Below are 15,405 nucleotides of genomic sequence, written 5' to 3'. Positions count from 1 at the left end.
AGCACATAAAATAGCTTTTGATGAGCCACAGATCGTCCATTTTGTTATTATTTTCTATCTTATTATATTAAGACTTTAGATCAGGAATAGTAATTTTACATAAAAATGCCTACAGCCAAGCTGCCAAGATTTTGCTATGGTCTTGCAATCACAGTTGCTTAGCCATAATTGACCTATTACTTTAGGAACAAAGGAGATCACTTGCTGAATCATACAGATACTATACAATTTGCATAAAGATGAGAAAATGTTCTTGAATTTATGGAATATTGAATAACTTTTCTAAAGACTGTTTAGTTTTCCCTGATATTAGAAAATTACTGTTTCCTTTCCTCAGGTTTTACTATTGAACACAAGTATTTTTTGCTAACTGAATAATACTGTCTTAGCTGTAGAGAACTAAAATAGAAAGTCGGGCTACAAAATACTTAAGCTCTGAGATGCTTTTTTTTTCAGCGTAATGTATTCCATCTATGCGCAAGATCAAATGAAGATAGATTTTTTCCCCAGGCTTAACCAAACATTTCATCACGAATCTATTTTACATCATATAGACAACCACAACAAATTAAAATGAGTCTATTAAAAATATCAGTTACATGTTAAAAATACATTTTGCTTGTTTTTATTTACCATTCTGAAGTGCCTGACACAGAACTGTGTTACATAATTGTGAGTGGGCAATTGTCCTTGCCTGTTCTGTGAATTAGATATGCATAGCATTTATAATTCTCTTTCCATAAAATACATTCACAATAATGTCCTTTAAGTCTCTCAGCATACAGTGTAGACTGTGCTTCTATGTCAGAGTGAACCTTTTCTCAAGTCAAGTAGAAATGTCTAACAGGAACTTGAAATCAGCCTTTATGTTTCTCACCACTTGAGTTTGGAGCCCCATTATTTTTTTGTAACAGGTCACACTTTTTACCCTGTTCATCTCATATTTTATAATAATAAGGATATAAATCAAATGATGCAAACACCATAAAAGTGAAAATGGCGGGTTTAATACTCTGTTCATTTCAACAGCTGATGCTATGTTTAAGACACCTCTCTCAGAAGTAAAAAATTTTTAAAAAGGCTTTGTTTAGCTTCCAAGGCTTTGGGTAGCCTGATGAATTTTCCAGTATACAAAATAAAAAAAAAAGTGTTGAGAAATACAGTTTATAGTTTAATTTAATTCTGCCAGACTCTACCTGAATTACTGTCAGGATTTTTATTCCCAGAATTTAAAATGAACCAACCTTTCAGCAGACTTAGAGGGCTCTAAAAAGCATACTTTACAAAATGAGATAGGAAAAAATTTTACTTCCTAAGAAGATTGCAAAAATAAATAAATAAAAAGATAATGCAACAGATTTAATATTAAGAGTTCAGAAAATATTATAACAAATGTTGAAGAATGGTCAAAAAGAAGATGGAATTTATATATTATATTAATTGCTCTCAGGACCAGGGGGAACAAAACACAAAATACTTGAATTAGCACGAATTCCAATAGTTTCCATTTAATTATTCTTAGAACAAAAAAAAAAAAATCTTCCTCAAAAAACTGGCATTGATTTTTATGTGTTTAATGCAATGCAGTGTATTCAGGGACTAAGGAAAACAAACAAATTAATGTCCACATCAGCAGAATAAATGAAAGATAATGGAAGAATTTAAAGAGTATACTTTGGCCCACAAACCCTTTCCATCTCTTTTACCTTCCATTTCATAATATTATCAGCTGTTTTCTAGATCACAAAGTTCTTTTTTGAACTGGGCCCGTAAGCCTCTCACCCAAATAGAAACTAAATATATCAGAAATGAGACACATCAATTTCTGAGGTGTTGTTTTTCACTCTTACTAAAATAAATGAGGCTTTCAGGTTGAAAACCCGTTGGGTGTCGGTTGGAACAATGTCTGTTATGGGCATTAACAAAGGCAATTAGGCTTCCAAAGCCAAAATTCCTTTGAAAATCTGATTTCCAAGACATAAAAATGATCCATAAATTCTCATAGAACCTAAATATATATAGCAATAATTCTGAAATTAAGAAACTTAAAAGATGAGAAATATATAAGGATGTCAAAACATAAACACAACAAATGAATTTGAAATAGGCCAGATTTGACCAGGAAAACAGGAATCAAAATTTTGCCATTTTATTGAGAAGTTCCCATACTTTCTCAATGATTTCCCATGGGCAGACCCTCACAGCACTGATGCCTTCTTCCTCACAGCACAGCCAACAAACTCCAACTCTCTTCTCACCCAGCTAACCCACTCTTTTGTACCACTCGTCTTCTCATTGGACACAGCTGTGGCCTGTTAAGGGCAGGCCAGTTCCTAATCTTTGGTGATTAGTGCAGCTGCAACTCCTCAGGTGCGAGACTACCTTCTGCACTATTCTCTTACATTCTATCCCTCCACATCAAAATATGGAAAGATTTTTTTTTTTAAATTTGATTATTTTTGAGTCATCTGGCCCCAACCTCCCTGCTGAAGCAGGGTCATCCTAGAGCACATAGCACAGAATTTTTCCAGACACTTCTTGAATATCTCCAATGAGGAAGACTCCAAAATCTCTCTGGGCAATCTGTTCCAGTGCATGCTAGCTCACCCAGAACCATTCCACTCATATTTAGATGGAACTTCTTGTGCAGCAGTTTCTGCCCATTGCCACTTGCCCTATTGCTCATCACCACTGAGTAGATCCTGGCTCCATGCCCTTGCCAGCCTCCCTTCAGATTCTTACACACATTGATGATGTCCCTTCATAGCTGTCTCTTCTCGAGGCCAAACAGGACCAACTCCCTCAGTCCTTCATTGTAAGAGAGATGCTCCAGTCGACTGATCATCTTTGTTTCCATCTCCTATACCCATTCCAGGAACTCCATGCCTTTCTTGCACTAAGTCCAGAACTGGAAACAATATTACAGATGCGGCTTTTCTAGGGCTGAGTAGAGTGGCAGGATCACCGCCCTCAATCTGCTGGCAATGTAATAACTGTTTGAAATCCTTTTTTTTAAATAGTTAATTTTTTAACCCCTTATTTTCTATTTAATATTATTTTACATAGTCCTGAAAATGTGTTAATGAGAAGGCTTTTATATTTGCTACCAACAGACCTTTAAAATATTCAGCATTATTAGTAGATCTGTTCATAGGCGTTGGTAGAAAGAGGGCTGATATTATTAAATTCAAATGCAAATAAACACATTCAGGAAATACTTAGTCCTTCTACATAAGACTCTTTGTGTATGAGAACTATTGCTAAAATCTATCACCAGTGGCACTGAAATGTATGTCCAAACCACTTTGTAAACTTTGTCACCCTAAAGGAGAAAAAAACTTTTGATATATTAAATATAGAAATAAGATAAATAAAATATAAAAATAGATTTAAAATTGTCTTTCTGCCAATGCTACTGAAGTCAAGTGTAATCTAGACCCAGTTTTCCTAGTTGTGGTTTTGTTATATTGTTACCATTATTTTATTTTATTTGTAAGTCTTTTGTATTAATTATACTATACAGCAAAGAGTGACATAAAGGTGTTATCAGGTGATGGTTCTTAGACATTGAGGCATTTTTTGATTTTAATGACCTTTGAAAATCATCTGAAGAATGTATACTGATCTTCATGGTATGTTCCAGTGTGTAGTATTGTTAGTATTCGTATTTCGTAAGCACAGTTTTTGTTGAGAAGAATGATGCCTTTATTTACATTCCCAATCTTCCAAAGAGAATGATTGTGCTTCTGTCAGCCTTTTATGTCAATTTTTTTCTCTGCATATTTTATGAAGGTTTTTTTTTCCAATGGATTTCCTTTCTCTCTTTTGAAATTGATTTAGAAAGGTTAAATGCTGCCTGAGTCATTGAAAACAGGGCTATGTTCAATGTACTGAAATAATTACGAGAATTTCAGACATGCCCAATATCTGCCTTCAAACATCACTGAAATTCCAGCAAGAATTAGGAAGTTTAGGAAAGGTGTAAAATTATTGAAAATTTCCAAATATCAAATTTTAAGGATCTTTAATTCCTAGATGAAACCCATTAAATTTACCTTTACAAAGTCAGTACTACACTAATGTAACTCCATCTATATGCATCTGTTTCAAATAATCTCTGCTTAACCAGCACCATTGAAAATATTTCTGTTTATCCACAGATTATGTTACTTCAAATAGCAATATATATTGGAAAAACTGGAAAATGAAAAATAATCTATAGTTAATAACTGTAGTTGTTAGATATTCTAAATATTAATAAAATCCAGGGAGATAAGTAATTAATGAATACATCAGTCAGCCTAAATTTTCAACAATTAATTTTGTGATTCTCTAAATATCGCCAAAATGGAGCTCAAAACTACTTCTCTCATTTAGAATTCCTCCATTGTGACAGATATTTAATCTGCAATAAGTGATAAACATATACCCCATAAGGATTGTTTCTTAGAGCCAGTGTGGGGTAAGCATGGTGTTTTCAGGAACTGGGTGCATCATGAAAATGTATTCCATCTGCATTTGGGCATCTTTTCTCCTGGAAACACACAGAATGATAGAAGAGGCAGGAGAAGAGGAAGATGTGCAAGGCTAGGCAGATCAAGCCAAAGCAGAGAGGGGAAGGGAAGGAAAAGGAGAGGAAGGGAAACAAAATAGAAATGAAGAGAAGGATAAAAGTGGAGAAGAGAAGGGAAGAAAAAAACCCCCAGAAATTATGAAAAAGAAAAGGAAAAATTAAAACGTGAGGAAAAGGGGAGGAAAAAAGATTAAAATGGTGACAGGAAAAAAAGGCAAAATGGAAAAATGAAGGAGGAGGGCAAAAAGAATGAAGAAAGAAAGGAAAAAAAGAAAAAAAAGGAAAAAAGAAAAACTAATAAAAAAGAAGAAAAAAGAAAAAAGAAAAAAAAGAAAAAAAGAAAGGAACCACTCTGAGATTTCTTTAATGTATCTGGAACATGGCCAAAACCATGCAGAGATTGTAGACACAGCTTTAAACAGCTCTGTTCTAGTCTTTTCTTTCAGCCCTTTTCTCCCAGCAAATCATGACAAGAAAATAAACCTGAGTCAACATTTGCAATTGCTTCATAAATGAATAAACAGGTTACACAATAGACTACATTAGGGATTAATGACTCCTGCTTGATTTGACTGTGTTCATGGCTTTGAATCTCTTCCTTTGTCATAGTTGTCTCCACTACTCTATAAAGTTGTTTTGCTTTATTTTTGTGTCTGGCATATCTAAAAAAACAAAATCTTCTGTCTGTTAAAAATCAAGGCAGTAAATCAATACATTGTCTGCCTTTACCATTCTGCTAAGATATAACATTATGTTTTAGTTCTACGAAAGTACCTCCTTCATTTTTTTCTTAAAAAAACTTCTGAGGTCCTAATATTTTCTTTGCAGAATCTCCTTACTTTCACATATTGGGCCATCTACCTATGCTTTTAAGGTAGAAAGAAATAATACCTACTAAATTAGATATAAAGTTAAAGTGCTAGTAACTGGTTGTATTTTCAGTTAAATATAAAACCAATTTTTTGTTTTACTTTCTTATATTTTATCTGAAGTAAATAATTTATACTCTACTTATTACTTATTCTTAATAATAAATCAACAGTATATTGTTTATGCATAAAAATATGCATATCCTCCTTAATACCATCAAATCAGGAACAACACCCCAAGAAAGGGTTCATTATTTATATCGATTCAAGATGGGCCTTACTTGCATTACTCTGCTTTCCACAAAATTGTAAACCATGCAAAAACCAGGCTTAAGTATAATCTGCCTTAAAGTTTATCATTCCATGAAAAAATATGGCTGCCTGGCATCTTCTACTACTCTTTAAAACTGATCAGAGCTTTTGGACTATATTTTTACTGTTTGCTTTACTTTGTGTTCAAATAGAAGTTCAATTACTTCCTATAATGTTTTTGTGTTCTTATTAAGAAAATCTCATAAGCAACTAATAAAAATTTCAAACGACTGATGAATTAATTTAATTCACTGAACTGGAGTGCGAGAAACTTTTTTTTCTGGTAAAACAATGAGAATATAGATATATGAAGCTTTCAGAAAATTCTCTTCTTTCTGTGCTCTCCCTCCTCACTTGTGTTCTGATCAAATTGTAAAAGTACACCCATACTGTGAAAAAAAAAAAAAACCAAAAAAAGTGAATCTAATTCTTTCCTTCCGTTTTCATCCATTATTTTTCATGCTCTCTGGCGTGATTTTGGTTCATACCAATGAATGATCTCTGAGATTGTGCCCAGACACTGCTCAAGGGTCAAAGTCATCCAAATCCACTTTCACTGGGGAGTATGGCAGAGTCCATTGTTTAGGTCCAGTTCACCCTGCTCAATCTTGGGACATTAGGTCAGGAAATTGTATTTTCCAAACCTCCCTGAGGTGTTGCCCCAATCAGGTCAGTGGCACTCAATACATATCATTTTGATGCGTTGCAACAGAGCCCACCAAATTCTTCATTACTTCGACCTGAAAATAGCAAAGGTTGTGAAAGGGACACTTACTACCAATGGGACTCAGGTGCTGTCCAAGGTCATGTGCTGTCCAGCATTAAAATACTCAGTGTTTACTCACCCTCAGGGTCAGACTGCAGTGTCAGTTACATCTCTGTAAGAGGCATAGGTTGAGCAGCTCTCATGGAGCTCAGCAAAAGTTCACTGATGCTTTAACTCTAGCCAAAAGTAATTTTGATAGTATGTTCATCATCTTCTTACTAGTAAGCAAGCTGCAGTGTGTGGGTGGGAAGGAGAAAAGGACAAACTGAAATGAGAGGGGCCAAGAAAGAGAGAGGTGCTGACAGCATTAAAATAGGAATAGAAGGAGCAGAAGTGCAAAAAGAGCAGAACAGAAAAGAGAACCACAGAGAAAGTCTGCTAGAGCTGCTCTTTGAATACAGAAAATTTTATGAAATGCTAAATATACTGAAAATCTGGACCATAGGCACATCAAGTGGGATCACCCTAAGCTAATAGATGTTTGAATATTCTGGCATTAACCTCCTTGTATCTCAGACAGGTATAATTGTATTATCCTTCCTGCAAGTGATGTTGTGTCTGCAAAATGTTTCTCGGTTACTCTGATAATGCCACAGTGATGTGCACCACAGAAATGTCACAGAAGTATATTTTTTTTTAATTCAGTGTTCAGTTGAAATTATATCCTGTACATAAGGTGTGGGTGATGTTCTTAATGGTGAAGTTAAAAAACAATTGGCTGACTGGCTAATTACCTACTCTTTGCATAAACTCCCTTCTTTTCCATTGTAAGAATTTTCTCAAGAAAAAAAAAGGCTTTATAATTAGAGTTTGTATCAAAAAGCATATGTCAGTCCTCTGAAAATAAAGCTGCACAGGAAATTTAATTTGATGATTCTTGGTGTTTGAGTATTTTTTTTTATGCTGTTGTTAAAGGACAGGTTTTAGTACATTTCTCTGATCTATAGAGAGAAAAGTACAGGTTTTGTTTTATATTTGTAGTTTTTATATGTAAGATGTCTTTATTCATCTGACCAAATCTGGGGGAGGACATGACTGACATTAGCTGATCACATTACTATGCAATACCCTCCCCTGTGGAGCAGAGGTCATGAATCTTTTCTTAGTTCATGAATCTTTTCTTAGTTCACTTGATAAGCCAGGTGCTCAGAAACTGCAGACAAAGCATTTCTACTCTCTACAATCCTTAGAAGGGATGCATACAGCTTATAAAGATCTAAAAGAACATGTAGACTACAGATTTTGTAGTGATGCAGAGAAAGAATGACTCTTTTGTGAATGTTATTCAAGAAAGCAAGCTACTTATTTTGGGTTCAATTCCAGTGATTAAGGTTTGTGCTAAATGGTATCCTTACTCTCAGCGTGCCTATTTACATGGTTAATTCCTTCTCTTTGGTTGTAAAAGAAAAAAACAAGTAGCTCAGTTAAAAAAATATGCGTAACAGTATACAGGAATGAAAAGAAAGACAAATTCATTTGTAAGCTCATGACAGTAAAGTCTGTACTTTTTATGTTTGCTCAGCAACAAATAAAATAGAGCCACAATCCTTGTGCTCCTGGGAAAAACATCAATATCATTGCTATAAAATTGTTGGCTTTTGATTACATTCTCAGGTTTTGTTGCAGTTCCTGTCCAACTTATAAGAATGACCAGAGCTCAATGAGAAAAAGAAAATATTTTTGATTTGATCAGCTTTTCAGTCACAGTCTTTAAAATTCTCTTTACCTCCATGGGACAATGAATTCCACAACCTCAAAATTATTTTGAAATTTGTGAGTGTGTTGAGAGGTTTTGCATTGCCTGTGTATCCTATTTACCATTTAGAGGTATAGTGAGGCACCAATTAACCATTTTTCCCTGGCATTCGTCAAAATATTCTTTACAGATATGGTAGCTCACATTGCAGACAGACAACATGTTATAATAAAAGAAGTTAATTGTGGTTTCTCTGTATCCATCATGACATAGCACTGTGTTGAACAGTCAGTGAAAATGATGTGTTAGGGATTTTCAGCTAGGGAAGCGGGGGAGGGTGTAACAGACTGTTTCTTCATGAAAGGAGTGCTTTGTCCAGCATGCTAAAAATGAGCTACTTGTTGGTGTGCAGAGCTGGAACAAGTCCAGAGTCTTCAGACCTCACATTTTCTTAGCTTTCCTTTGAATCAGACACTGATTGGTATTTCTAATTGGTGAAAATATATCTGACATTGTTCTTGCTTCAAAAAGAACCATAAGGAAATATTAAGAAAGAAAAGCATTTTGAAACTCATTTACACAGACCAGGAGGACTCTCCTCATCCTAGTTGATTAGAAGTGCTAAACCAAAATCAACAGGTTTTTGCCTGAATTAATGGAATAGTCTTATATTAAAATTAAGATTTATAGATAACATCCACTCATAGTTCCTTATAAGGAGTTTTTGGGTTTTGTATCTTTTTCTTTTGCTTTCAAATACATACTCTATTTAAACAAGCACTTGGTGTTGCACTTGTTGTACTTCTGAGAAGTTGATGGGGTTTTTCCCCACCTTTCCTTTGATGTTGAGTGAAAGTTTCAGAACACTTTGGGTTCTAACACTTTTTTTTAGTTGGGGTTTTTATTATTATTTTAAATGCATTATTGGAAAAAGGATACTCATATTAATTCATGAATATAAGTGAAGAGGAGGAACAGATTTTTAATCAAATAAGTTGTGAAGATAAAAACCCCAACAACTTACTGTTTCATTTCAAAATTTTGTGAAAATTCAAGTTTGTCTTTTGCTGATTAAACTGTTCTTTTCCTTTACCTAAAACATCCTTTTTTTTTTTTTTAAGAAAATATAATTTCCAGTGGAAAAAGTAATCATAGATGGCCTGTCCTTATTGAAAAGCTTTGTTTTTCATCGAGGAATACTTCTTGACGTCGTTATTATTATTAACATATTTTCCAACAGTCCCAACAGTCTCCCTTTAATTTCCCAAAAAACTCATTCAAGTCACTCTAAACATGAATGTGTACATTCTTGAAAAATCACCAAGTAGGTATGTGCTTATGAAAAAGGTATTAGCAATTTTACTTTTGTCCTATTTCTCTAAGTTACGGTATAGACCTCGACAAGAAAACAAATAAACAAAACCAAAACAAAATAAACTGAAACAACCCCAAGCTAGAAAGCAAACAAACAAAAAAAACCCCACTGTGTTCTGCACTTCCAAAAGACAAATGAAGAGTTATGAAAATTCTCTTTTACACCCCATAAAATAATATCAAAATCATCAAAATATAAAATTCCAGTAAACTCCCAAAGCTTTCCGTCAATTACTTCAGACATTGGAACAATACCCAGCACACTTATGCTTATATTTCTAAGATTTAATGCTGGCCCAGTTCCTCTGGCTTTGGGACCAGTGAAGGTTTTATGGTTAGATCACAATGTCTCAGTGTAATTCTTATGCAATTGAGACTCTTTAATGTGCTTAAATCTGCCATGAATATTCTTCAACACATCAAACAATCAATTTTATATAGCATAAAGAGTCATGCATATTTTTGGGGTTAAAATTACATATATAGACTGAGGAAACCCCAAACCCCATTATATTTTTTTTTTACCTCTTCAATATTTCTTAAAATATAGATTATTATATCAAGAAAGGGTAAATTGTATCTGGTATAAAAATCTCCACCAAATAATCACAATCTTATGTGCTGAATCATGAACTGGAAAAAGTCTCTTAAAGAAAATCTTTAAATGCTGTTACATTTTGACAGACACAGTATAGTCTCTCACCTAGAATAAATTTTGCCTAATGAGTTCAAACGTGGAAGCATGTATATTTTCTTTTATATAAAGTGTAAAAAGTATAAAATGAAAAAATATAAAAAGCATATTCCTTTCATATCTTTCTTTTATGAGAAGGTGTCCTATCTAGCTAACCAACAGCAAATCTCAGTCAGGGTTGGTTTTTTCCTCTTCTTTAGCTTTTTATTCCAAATAATACAGAAATTTGAAAGGAAAAGCATTGAAGGTGGAATTTGGCCAGGACCCTTGATCTGTTTAAGAGGATTGGTAGGAGTAACGACTAAACTTTTAAAGTTGTCAAATTATTTTTTTTACAAATTATAGAAACCAGAGCTTTATTCTGTGTTCTTTGATGTAACATCTCTTGATAGCAACAGGAAGACAAAATCTTCAGTGTATGATCTTTGTCTCATCATCTGTTGAATAGCCACTACATATTTGAGATGAAAAATCCATCCTAATTTCTTTATTTATATCCTGAGAACAAATCTATTGATACAGTCCACTGAGACCTAATAAAATATTTTTTTAGGTTTCGATCAGTGCAACAAATAATCTGAAAATGATGCTTTGTCCCAGTCATTATTTATAAGATATGTACATCTGCAAAGAATATGGAACCATAGGTATCTACAGATAATAAAAAACTTTAAAATTATGCTTTTTATTAAATGTATGGGCCTGTAGCAGACTTGCAAACAGTACCATAAACATATAGGACTTATCCAGATTTTAGAGTCCAGCTGCTGGGTGTGAGAAACCAAAGAAGAATGAGTTAACTTACATCTGCAGGTTAGCTAAATAAAAGTTGGCTAAATAAGAGGCCTTCTATTGTTACTTTACATCTTTGCAAACAAAATTCAGCAAGTAACATGGTATTTGTTAATAATCAGTTTTAAACACTGAGGTACAGGTGCAAAGCTCCACACCAACTAAAACTTTATCTAAGTTTTGCAGTAATTGTCTCTGCACTGACCTTGGTAAGCAGAGGATAGGTCTACTATCCTACAGTGATAGTAGGATGCACTGACTGGCTTTTGGGTTTTTCTCATGACTGATACAGGATGGAAAATGAATCCATGATTACATGCACTAAGAGGGCCACAATGTGTTGCTCAGTTGTTAGCATGCACCACAGAATATCTGGTCACTTGGTGAAAAAAGGTGCTGTCTGTGTGAGGTCTTTTCAAATAAGTATTTTGCGATGGCATCTTTTTTTCTGCACTGTGAAAAAAAAAGAACAAAACTAAAACAACAAAAAAAACACCCAAAAACCCAAATACATAAAAACATGGAGAAAAAAATAATCACAAAAATAACGTGTACATGTTAATTTAGATGAAAAACAAAGTTGCTTAATTATTTTCTATTTTGTTGTTATATTCTCTTAACTTTTATAAGATCTGTGAGTTCAGGACTTCACAAGAAAATAAACAATACAAAATTTAAAAATCAAAACAAACCCTGATCTGCAAAGCTTAAGTTTTTATTCAAAACTTAATTGTTTTCAACAGCAATTTTTGCGTAAGTCAGAAGCATACGTAGTCCAAGTAATTGCTGAAAATTGCCAGGGACCTATAGGATGTGTATTTCTTTGCCTTAAATTAACATGAAGAGAATTAATTTTAAGGGAGAAGATGAAAACACAGATCTTGAAGTCATCAGAAAGCAAATTATTGAAACATATATATAGTTTTGAATAAAATTGAACTCTGCATAGGATTGAAATTGCAGTATGCAGTCTCCTTCCTTATGATTTCATACTGTTCGGCAAACAGCATCAGAAGCTAAATCAAGAAAAATGTAAGAATTAATTTGTGATTGAAAGTCCTAATTTTTTTCTGAGAGAGAGAAAAAGAGCAGTTGATTAAATAAAAGCATAGAGAAAGAAGAAATTTGTTTTGGCTTCAGTAAAGGTAAATCAGGACCTCATTTTATTGTCTAAAGCAAAATTTAAAAAAAGCAAAAAACAAACAAAGAAAACAAAACAAAAAAAAAACCAAACTCAAACATTTATAAGTTAAATTATAAAATTGCCTCTTCCAAGCAGTTTTGTACTTGTCTCTGTCCAGAGGGAAAGGGTGTCTATAGAAGCTCCATAACAATTTGGTGGTTTTTGGGGGGTTTTGTGTGTGTGTGTGCGCGCGTGTGTGTGTGTGTATGTGTGTGTAGAAGCATTTCTGGGATACCAAAAAATTCTATGTGTTGCCATTGCCTGCAGTGGGTTGGAACAGGCAGTGTGGTTCACTCCCTGAAGCATCAGATAATGCTGATGGTAACAGTGCTGCAGTCTATAGCAGCATAGAAAAAATGAAGTGGATATAATCGTACCAGACAGATAGTGGTCTGTTTTTGCCAATAGTTTGAACTCTTTGATGGAATACTGCCAAATTTATCTATTACACTGCAATACTGGTTTTCCATATTCATAAAAAGAACTTAGTACACTTGGTAGTTTATTGGGGTTTTTTTGTTGTTTTTTCTTTAAAGTATGCTTTTTATGTAGTGATAAGTATATTGTCTCAAAAGAGTAGTGAGTGAAATTGTTGATTTAGTTGAGTCATTCAGAAGGAGTTTGACATCTATTTAAAACTCTGATAGAGGAGAGAAAGGGATACGAGAAGAGCAATTGAAAGGATGACCCAAGATCAGCTGCCCTTTGAAATTTGGCTTTCAGGATGTAGTCTACTTATTGGATAGTGCTGTCATTGACATGCTTATAAACTTCCATATTTAAAGGTCAGAACTGATAAATGGTGTCCTATTGAGTGTCTTAGCAGTATAAAAATTAGCCATATTATCTTTTTTTTTTCCAGTTAAAACAGACTCTTGACTCCACTCACAACCAACATACCAATCATTCCCTTGCCAAATTAGTTTTATTGCAGTGATATGTCATACAGACATAATCTGGTTGGATCATCAGATTCAATTTTATCTCTATAATCTGAACCTTTAAGTAAAGGTATTTAAGTATTTTTCACATCTGTAACCCAATGGAACAGAAAAGGTTCAATTTGAGAGGATAGAAAGCACAAAAGGACTAAAATGAACAGAAATAATATGTCCTCTTTGAAGGACAATTTAGTCTGCTTCTGAATCTCATTGAAACTTGTCTGCTACACAGACATGATTTTTATGACTTCAGTATCCAAGTGCACAAGATTTCTTCTCCCTCAGTCATTCTGTTCCCTCCCCATCAGCACTGCAGCTTTTCACAAAAGAGCAGCTCTAACTAGGGAATCAAAATTCAGTGGTCACATTCACAGAAGTCTTCAGTGTACAAGGACCCGTCTTTGAAAACCTTGGCTATTCCAATTAGGTGCCTAACCAGAAGCCACTGAGTGTTCTTTGGAAAAAATCTGTGTCATTGGTTCTCGAGAGTAACTTCTCTAGCTGGAAGTAGTTATTTTTGAAGTCTGGGTACAATTCATTCTATATTTGCCTGCTTTTTTCTTAGAGGCAGCAGACGAAGCATGATAGCATAGCATTATGCTTAATAAGCCACTTTCATGCTACGAACAAAGGGGTAGATGACATCAGAATTCTCCAAATTCTGTAAATTGCAGTACGTTATCACATTTACCATTTAGTTAAACTAGAAAGATTATATGTATATAACTTTTTTTTTTCCAGAGAAAAGGCTGTATTTTTTGTCTAATACACATACAAAAATATTTTCAAATTAACAAATTAACCTATTAGCATACATACATTTAAAAACCTTTTATATTAAATAACCAGAAAGTTAATAAATAAATCACTAGAAAATAATTTAGTTTGGCCAATGAATAGAAACCATTCATATTCAGATATCTATTTCAAACCTTTAATTTAAAAGTCCTACAAGTAATCCTGCTCATTCAATATTAATGAAATTCAAAGGCACAAAGCAATGTTAGAGTAAGGGGAAAAAATAATGGTTTACTGAATTAAGCACCATATGACATGTAGGTCTGCCTATAGAGCTGACTAAGAGTTACAGAGCAGAAAAAAACCAATCAACATAAACTCTTAAAATCAGATGGGTGGGAATGAAATCCATCATAACCCAGTACTTTTTTAATGTTTTATTTAAACTTTGCTTTTATTATAAAAACCTTTTATATTGCTGTGACTTGTGAGATCACAGAGATCACATACTTGTTTTCCGTGCAATTTTAGATGATTCACAATACTATTTTTCAAGGTAATTTCCTAATTTACTTTCTGTCAATAAAGAGCTTTGAGAAATCCTTGCATCTCTAAGAAGATAGGCTAAGGTATAAAAATGGCAATATATGCAGGAACTTCATTCTCATATTAGAGATTTGCTCATATACATCACCCACTTTTCTGTGCACTAACAACAAGCTGAGAGCCAAAGAAAATATTACCTAGAAGAAGAGATTAACTATACTGCACAGAATAAAAAGGAACCTTCCCTGATATAAGAGCCTGTGTGAGATCTGATTAACAAAAATTCGCATACATACACAAGCCTGTGTTTAATTTTTACACCACACTTCCATTTGTCTTAATGAAGTCCAAAGCTCAGACTCAGAAGTAAGAAGGCAATTGCTGTCATTTTACTCTAAAAAGTGAATACTTAGCTTCATGTAATAAGGTACAAGGTCTGCCTCAGGACAAGCTATACTTACTGTTCTAATGCTGCCGTTGTCAGAGCCTGAGGAAAACAGATCCTTCATTTTTCTTTCATTATACCTGAAGCTTTTGAGTCCAAGAAAAAAGAAGAGAATTCTTCTGGAGTTCAGTGTTGGAAATAAATTTCAGCATTCAGTAGAAGGAATTACCAGCACAGAGATTAATTAAATGGCACTACTCACTTTCTGCATACTCCCTGAATTTTTGTAAGCAGTTGCAAATAACAGATTATCTCATTTGCTCCTTTATTTGTGTTTGATCTCTGATACAAATACACTGCAGCTACTGTATTTATCTTTTTTTTTTAATCATCTCAAGAATTCTTCAGATTTTTATTTTCCATGGCAATGACCTTGGTTTTCACAAATATAACATATTTTTTCCTTGCTTTGTGTTAATGCTCCAGCATTCCTAATGCTTTCCAGTTCCTTTGTTTTTACCCTGCTTTAACAGACA

This window comes from Geospiza fortis, unplaced genomic scaffold (assembly GCF_000277835.1).
Source record: "Geospiza fortis unplaced genomic scaffold, GeoFor_1.0 scaffold45, whole genome shotgun sequence".
Taxonomy (NCBI): Eukaryota; Metazoa; Chordata; class Aves; order Passeriformes; family Thraupidae; genus Geospiza; species Geospiza fortis.
This window is presented reverse-complemented; position numbering follows the sequence as displayed.